Source organism: Octodon degus, unplaced genomic scaffold, assembly GCF_000260255.1.
Source record: "Octodon degus isolate 3935 unplaced genomic scaffold, OctDeg1.0 scaffold00385, whole genome shotgun sequence".
NCBI lineage: Eukaryota > Metazoa > Chordata > Mammalia > Rodentia > Octodontidae > Octodon > Octodon degus.
In genome coordinates this window covers 63,276-70,412 of record NW_004524961.1, presented here as the reverse complement: position 1 = coordinate 70,412, position 7,137 = coordinate 63,276, and the positions used below count along the sequence as shown (strand labels likewise).

The window sequence follows — 7,137 nt, the reverse complement described above, 5'->3', positions numbered from 1 at the left end:
GACATTAAGTATATATTTACTAAATGGAACAATACTTCCACTAAAAAAATATTGAAATATAATAGCAAGGAGTCAACTAAATATGCTACTTACATATAATGGAGTATTAGTCTGCCATAAAGAAGTAAAAATTGGAGTCATTTGTAGGAAAATAAATGCACATTGAGGTCATAATATTAAGTGAAATAAATCAGGCACACAAGATTAAATATCACATTTTTCTTATATTAGAAGCCCAAAATATAAAGATTAAAATACAAGATAGATAGTAAGTAGAGAAATATTTCTTTATCAAATGGAAAGGATATCAATAGATGGAGGGAGTAAAATCAAAGGAAGAGTAGTAGATGACAAAAGAAGTAAGAGAAGTTATATACATATATGCTATGTCTCCACAGGGAATGTGATCGTTAGGTACTGTCAACATTGTACTAATAAAAATAAAAACAAAACAATAAAAAATATAAACTTAAACTTAATTTTTACACGAGTAAGGAGAAAGGAGAAAGAAAAAGGGAGAATGAAAAATGTAGAATGTGGAATTTTACCAATGAAAGATGAGAAAGAGAGAAAATTGAAGTTTCTTCTTGAGTAAAATACTGATAATATTACTAGATAAAAGTAACATAAAATAATAAATTAGAAAAAAATTAAAACTCAAGATAAAAGAAAAATAATTAAAAAGAGGAAAGAAGCAGAGCAACAGCAGGCAGTGCATGACGTGTGCAGGCACGTTTTTAGTCAAGTAGCATCACCACCCCTTGGTAGGCTCAAGGCCCCGAGTCTGCTCTGCACTCGCTCTGTAGGTCCTGCTCTCTTAAGGAGGTTTTTCTGCACACTCTGTGTCCCTGCCACCGCCGCGGCGAAGATGGCCTCAGGTGTGCAAGTTGCTGATGAACTTTGTCGCACTTTTTATGATATAAACCTTAAGAAATGCTCCATACCAGAGGAAATAAAGAAAAGAAAGAAGGCTGTCATTTTCTGTCTCAGTGCAGCCAGAAAGTGCATCATTGTTGATGAAAGCAAAGAGATCTTGGTTGGAGATGTGGGTGTGACCATCACCAATCCCTTCAAGCACTTTGTGGAGATCCTTCCTGAGAAGAATTGTCACTATGCTTTGTATGATACAAGCTTCAAAATCAAGGAGTCCAGGAAAGAAGAGCTGATGTTCTTTTTGTGGGCTCCAGAAGGGGGCCATCTGAAGAGTAAGATGATCTATGCCAGCTCCAAGAATGCCATCAAAAAGAAGTTCCAAGGCATAAAACAGGAACGTCAAACAAATGGGCCAGAAGATCTCAACCCGGCTTGGGTTTCTTGGTAGGGTCCTTGATCGTAGCCTTCAAAGGGTGCCCCATGCAGCATCATTCGAGTGCCACAGCCGAAAGCTTCCGTGTTTAATGTTACCCTCTTGTTCAATAAGTAAAGCAAATGCATTTACACCAGGATCTCCCTGAGGGGAGCTGTCTTGTCATCTTAGAGTAAATATTCTATAAACCTGTGCAAATGTGGGCCCTAAATAAACCTAGCATCCAAAGTATAATTGGTGTGAAATGAAATTCTTACTGGCCAAATGCCTGTTTGGATGAGTTGACTTACAAAGATGTTTGTTAAGCTCAGAATTTTTATTATTTATTTATTTATTTATTTATTTATTTATTATTTATATTTTGCTGAACCAGGGGTTGAACTCAGGCCCTGCGCTTGCCAGGGAAGTGTTTATTCCACTGAGCCATCTCCCTGGCCTCACACTCAGGATTTTTAACAGCAGTTCACAAAACAGAGTAATGACCACATGAAGAGAATGGTTCTGTCTTTCCTTAACCTAAACAGTTACTGTTTCTTTTTCTTACAGAATTAATTGCAATATGGTTATTATAATTTTGGCCAAGAAGTCTTACCTGACCCAAACAATGGGATGTTCTCTAACATCACACTAACCCTCTAACAGCCTCAAGCCCTCCTTGCCTCTGTGCATGGGAGCCTGCCTCAGAGTCACACCTGTGTGACTCTCACTGATGTTTTTAAGCTCCCTGCAGGTGTGCAGCATGGGAAGACGTGGCTATCACCACCACTATGGGCTGTCATCTTGCATGGTGGCATGGCTTCAGGAGATGGGATGTCTAATTATAATGCAAATTAGGGTTCAGCTGTAGTCAGTTTTCTAGTGAAAATAATCACTGCCTAGGTAGGCTAGGACACCACGCACCTGCAGCTTCCTCTGAGCTGCACACCCAGTACATGTGATGGCAGGAACCTGACTGTTTCCTCTGTGGACTGAGAGAGCATTTTTTCCTAGAGCAGTCTGTCACTTGTGTGGAGTGGGGAACTGTGCCCAGTGACACGTGGACATGATTGTCCTTAACACCACAGGCATGACACTTGAACAAGAAAGAAGTGCACAGTTGATCTTAAAAGTAGCATTTACTGGCTTTACGTAATAAAGAATGCATTTTTAACTTTAAAAAAAAGGAAGAAAGAGTACAAAGAAAAGGAAAAAAGGAGAAAAACTCCGAAATCCAATAATTGGAAAAAAAAAAAGAAACAAAACGTTAAATTGTCTCTCCTCTTCCCCTCCCAAAATATTCTATATTTTTTAAATGGTTTCTTTCCAGGAGCTGTAGTTTTAGAATCCTTCAGTTCATGATTTTCTCCACCTAGATTGGATCCTTCTATGGATTTCTTATGTGCTCTGCCTTGCTTTAGAACCCTGTGTCTATGTGCTCTTAACTGTGACAACCATCTAGGTAGAGGCATTTAGTTAATTAGGTTTGAAGATGGGGAAATCAGTCAAACCATTGGTCTCTGGTGAATGCAGGCAACAGGTTGGAGCTTCTAGCAAACTGCTGGATTCAGTGCCAACACTTTCTGATCCACATTTATTAGCCCTGGCTTCTCATCACAGCAAGCTGGACTAGCATCCTTCTGGACCTGACCTTAAAATTTTCAATTGCATTTTTCCCCGTGACTGTGTCCTATGACATTCTCTCTCACCCAGTCACTCTGGGGTGGTAGCACTGCATAAGCTGTTCAGTAGTTGTTTTGTGGTTCACTCTTGAACAATTAATTCTTTCCCAAATGGCACCTGATTAAACATTCTCTCACAGTGTAGCAGGTGTTGCACTAAGTTTCCTCTACAACTCTAGCCTGCTATGAAACAGTCACTTTTAGAATAAAATCCCATGCTCTTTCTGTAGTTTACAATAGCCTTCAGCTCTTCTTGGCTATCATCCATAATTAGGTCAGTCATTTGGCCAATGCCTTTGCTGATCCATGTAGAAGGAAAACAAAAACAGAATGAAGCAGAGAGGTGAAAAGTGGCCACTGCAGAATCCGCAGGCTAGAAATTGACTTTGGGCAAGTGCTACAAGAACAGCTCTATTTGAGCTTTTATTATTGACAAAGAAATTTCCCTTTCACCTTATCTCAAAGTTAACAATGATACCTACCCAGTAACAAGCATTGCTGTATGAGAGAAGACTTCTTTTGGGATTCCTTGGATTATGTTTTTACAAAAGTAAGAGTAAAATACGATATAGTTCTTTTTTTAAGAATCAGTGAAGATGTTAGTCAAATACCAGTTTCACTGATTTTGCCATATCACTTCAACTGTGTTTCAGAGAGGTAGTGAGGGTGAAAGAAACACAAATCTATTACATTGATAGCAATGCCTCTTCAATCTAGGAGACATTAAGAGTGAAAGAATCATTCATCTCCTTTCACACCAAAATGATCTTTTAGGAGAGAAAAGAAGTGATTAGAAAAGTGGCTACATTTGGGTAGGATATCATGTCTGCATCTTGTACTATGAATAGCCACTACGAAGACAATATGCAATGTATTAATCATTGTAACTGTCCTACTAACCAGTTCTGGAACTGTCTCATTGCTAATTCTTTCACCAAAAAAATGATATAAGAAAAAAAAAGACTTCCAACTTTCTTTTTAAAAATATTTTTAAATGTATTTAGCACAGGGTTTACAGGGTCTCAATACGGAGATCAGATTTGTTGTGATCCTCCTGTTTTCTGCCTCTCAAGGGCTGGGATTATGGGAATGTGCCACCAAGCCTGTCTCAGTTGCAGCTCAGTGTGCCCCAGGGACAGGGCTAGCACAGTACGCCTGGGATTGAACCATAGTCCCTGTGTTTTAATCTGCTGAGCTATTTGGCTGGCCCTTCAAACTTTCTTTGACCACCAAATGCTACTAAAGTGAAAACCCATTAATAAGAGAAGTAATTAAGAGTCTGTTAGTCAAAATGTCATTTTAATCAATCTCAATCCCTCCAACATCCATGAAGCAAAATTATCAGCATAAAAATAATGCAATAAAAGTGTTACTTTTAATGTTGGTAATTAAGAACTGATTAAATATATTAAAAATCTATGATCAAATTAGCAATATTCAACTTTCAGTGTTTCTAGAGCAATTAAATCAAACTGAATTTACTGGCATTCACAAGGCCAGTGAGATAGCTCAGTGAACTAAGCACCTGCATAGGCAAGCGCAGGAACTGGGGTACGAGCCCAGCACCACATGCCATGCAGCCCCCGCCTCCAGGTTCCCTGAGCCAGCCACCAAGTCTGGGTGTGGTGGCACACACCTGTAATCATAGCACTTGGGAACGTGAAACAGGTGGATCACTATGAGTCTAAGCTGCATAGTGATGCCCTGGACCAAATACATAAAAAGACATTTACATTATAGTAAATGCTATTGCCCCTCCATATAGTTAAATAATGTTATGAAGGTTATGAGTTTTTGGACCCAATAAATACATTTCTCCCTTTGATGGCTGGCATTCAATTCTTTCTTTGGTTTGAAGGCCAGTTTTTGCATACTTATTTCTGGTATTCTGAACAACTAATTTGAAGACAACAATATGCAATATGACTGTCATTGTTGAATTCTTATCATCTTGTTTAATGGAATTTTGTATTATTTCTAATGTGATTTTGTTTTTTACTATTTTTATTCTCTTTTAAAGAACAAAATAATAAATTAAAACTATAAAATCAGAAAGAACTCCTTCTTTGACATTTTATAAAGGAAAACAATATTTATTAAAATCCAGTGACAGTTCCAGACAGGATATAGGCTGCTGGAATTTCAAAAATGAATAAGAACCATTCTCCAACCTCTGGTATTAAAAATATTCTTCAGACAGTATCATTAAATCCCTAACACCTACATGAGAAGTACTTTTATTGAACCCTTTCTACAATAGCTACTGAAGGATAAAAATGTAGTTGGGGGTGGGGGGATTGTGCTCTGAATTTGAAAAGATGACAAGAGGATGATTTTGAAAGGCAAAATTGGAATGTATTTCTACCATTAATGCATTCTTCTCTTCAAGAGGCATTAACCATGTCAATTTTATCAGAAATAATTTCCAAACACTTGAACAAAAACAATAATGATGTAAAATTTCTAGTTGCTTGAGTAATATAAAGGCCTATTTCTTTCGACTACTGATTTTATAGGCATATTTTAATTATCAATACAGATTAGGTGCAGGAAAGAAAGCCTTTGTTTTAGAAGCACAAAGACTTAGATTTCAATTCTAACGCTGTCATTTACTACTAGCGTGAGCCGAATCCCTTGCTATATTTCAAACTCTATTTCCTCATCTATTCATGAGGACAATAAAAATGAATTCAAAGCATTATGCACATTGCCTGGCTCATATTATTTCATAAATACTGTGTCCTCTGTCCTATGTAGTAGTACAGAACAACTATTTTCACAGTGTGGCCTGGTGACTCTTTCAGATATCCAACACTTTCTCAGGTGTCCATAAGAGGAAAAGTATTTTCATAATACTATTAAAATATTATTTTCCTTTCTAACTGTTATCCTTTTGCAATTTTATAGTACAGTACAGTATCAGAATAGAGATGTAGAAGCAGATGAAAATCCAGCTGTTTTCAATTAAGCTATACATTAAAGAGATTTTTAAAAATATGATAACATTATTCTTCTCACTTATTTTTTATATTTGAAAATGCAGGAATGTTAAAAAATGTTTCCATATAATGAATATATTAGTGGTGATTTTATTTAATTTTTTACATTTTTTATTAATTTTATTGATAAACATAGCAATGAGACAGTTTCAAATCAAATCGCTGGAACAAATTCAATAACCAACACACTGCATACATACCTCTTAGTGGATCATTGCTGCACAAGATGTGGACTTGAGATCCTATTTACAAACACCATTAGAAGAAATCATTTATTCATTAAGAGAATGTAACTATATATCTATCCCATCCACTTTGACTACACAGATACAAAATGGACATTCATCTGTATACCGCTTTTTTTCTAAGTTCCGTTATTTGAATATTATAGGAGTGTAAACTCAGCAAAATATTCTAAAAGAGTCCAGTAGTCCATAATAACAATGGCTCTTCTGTTTAAGTGGAAATGTCAGAAATTATTGACCTGACTTCCCCACAGCACAACATAACATCATGGCTTAACTTCCTATATTTCGTCTTCATAATTTTCTACTGGATGGTTAAGACCAAGGTAAAGCAGGACCTATGCAACAAGAGTTGTAGCTTTTGGGTATGATAAGGTCAGTGAAATCCCCTCAGGATTTATCCTGAGATCCTGTACTTCAGATTGTAGAACCTTCGTCAGTGTCAGCCATGTGGATGAGTCACGGTCACTGCTTGGCCAATGTGCTCTCTGTGAAAGCCTGAGAGAGTGTTTTCTCTCTATGTTACTCTCCTTAGGCACACTCTACATCATCGATCACTTTCCTCTTTGGCCCAATAATCTCCTTGATCAGAAACTTTGGGACACTACCGAGGTACATGACGTTACAGTACAAGTTCTCATATGTCTTGAGTCTTCATTGACCATAGAAGCTTAGGGCCAAAATGTTGGCTTTCCTTGCAGCCCTCCTTTATCTTTAATTTTGGTCTGCAAACTTAGGTTGTTAACCATCCAGAAGACAAGCTTATTGTTATTATCAAACAACTTAGGCTATTAAGCTTAACCTCACTATCTCTATGCATTTCAAACATCTTAGGCATAATGAGGAACACTTATTTTTCATCAAGTATTGATATGTTGAACTTTAAGTCCCTACAGAATATGATAAAAAACATTTAAAAATTAGATTAT

The 7,137-nt window shown here is 36.9% G+C and overlaps 1 pseudogene; it reads left to right on the top strand.

Annotated features, from left to right (window-relative positions):
* The first annotated feature begins 868 nt into the window (after positions 1-868).
* LOC101573462 lies at positions 869-1,321 on the top strand (annotated as a pseudogene).
* The last annotated feature ends 5,816 nt before the right edge of the window (positions 1,322-7,137 follow it).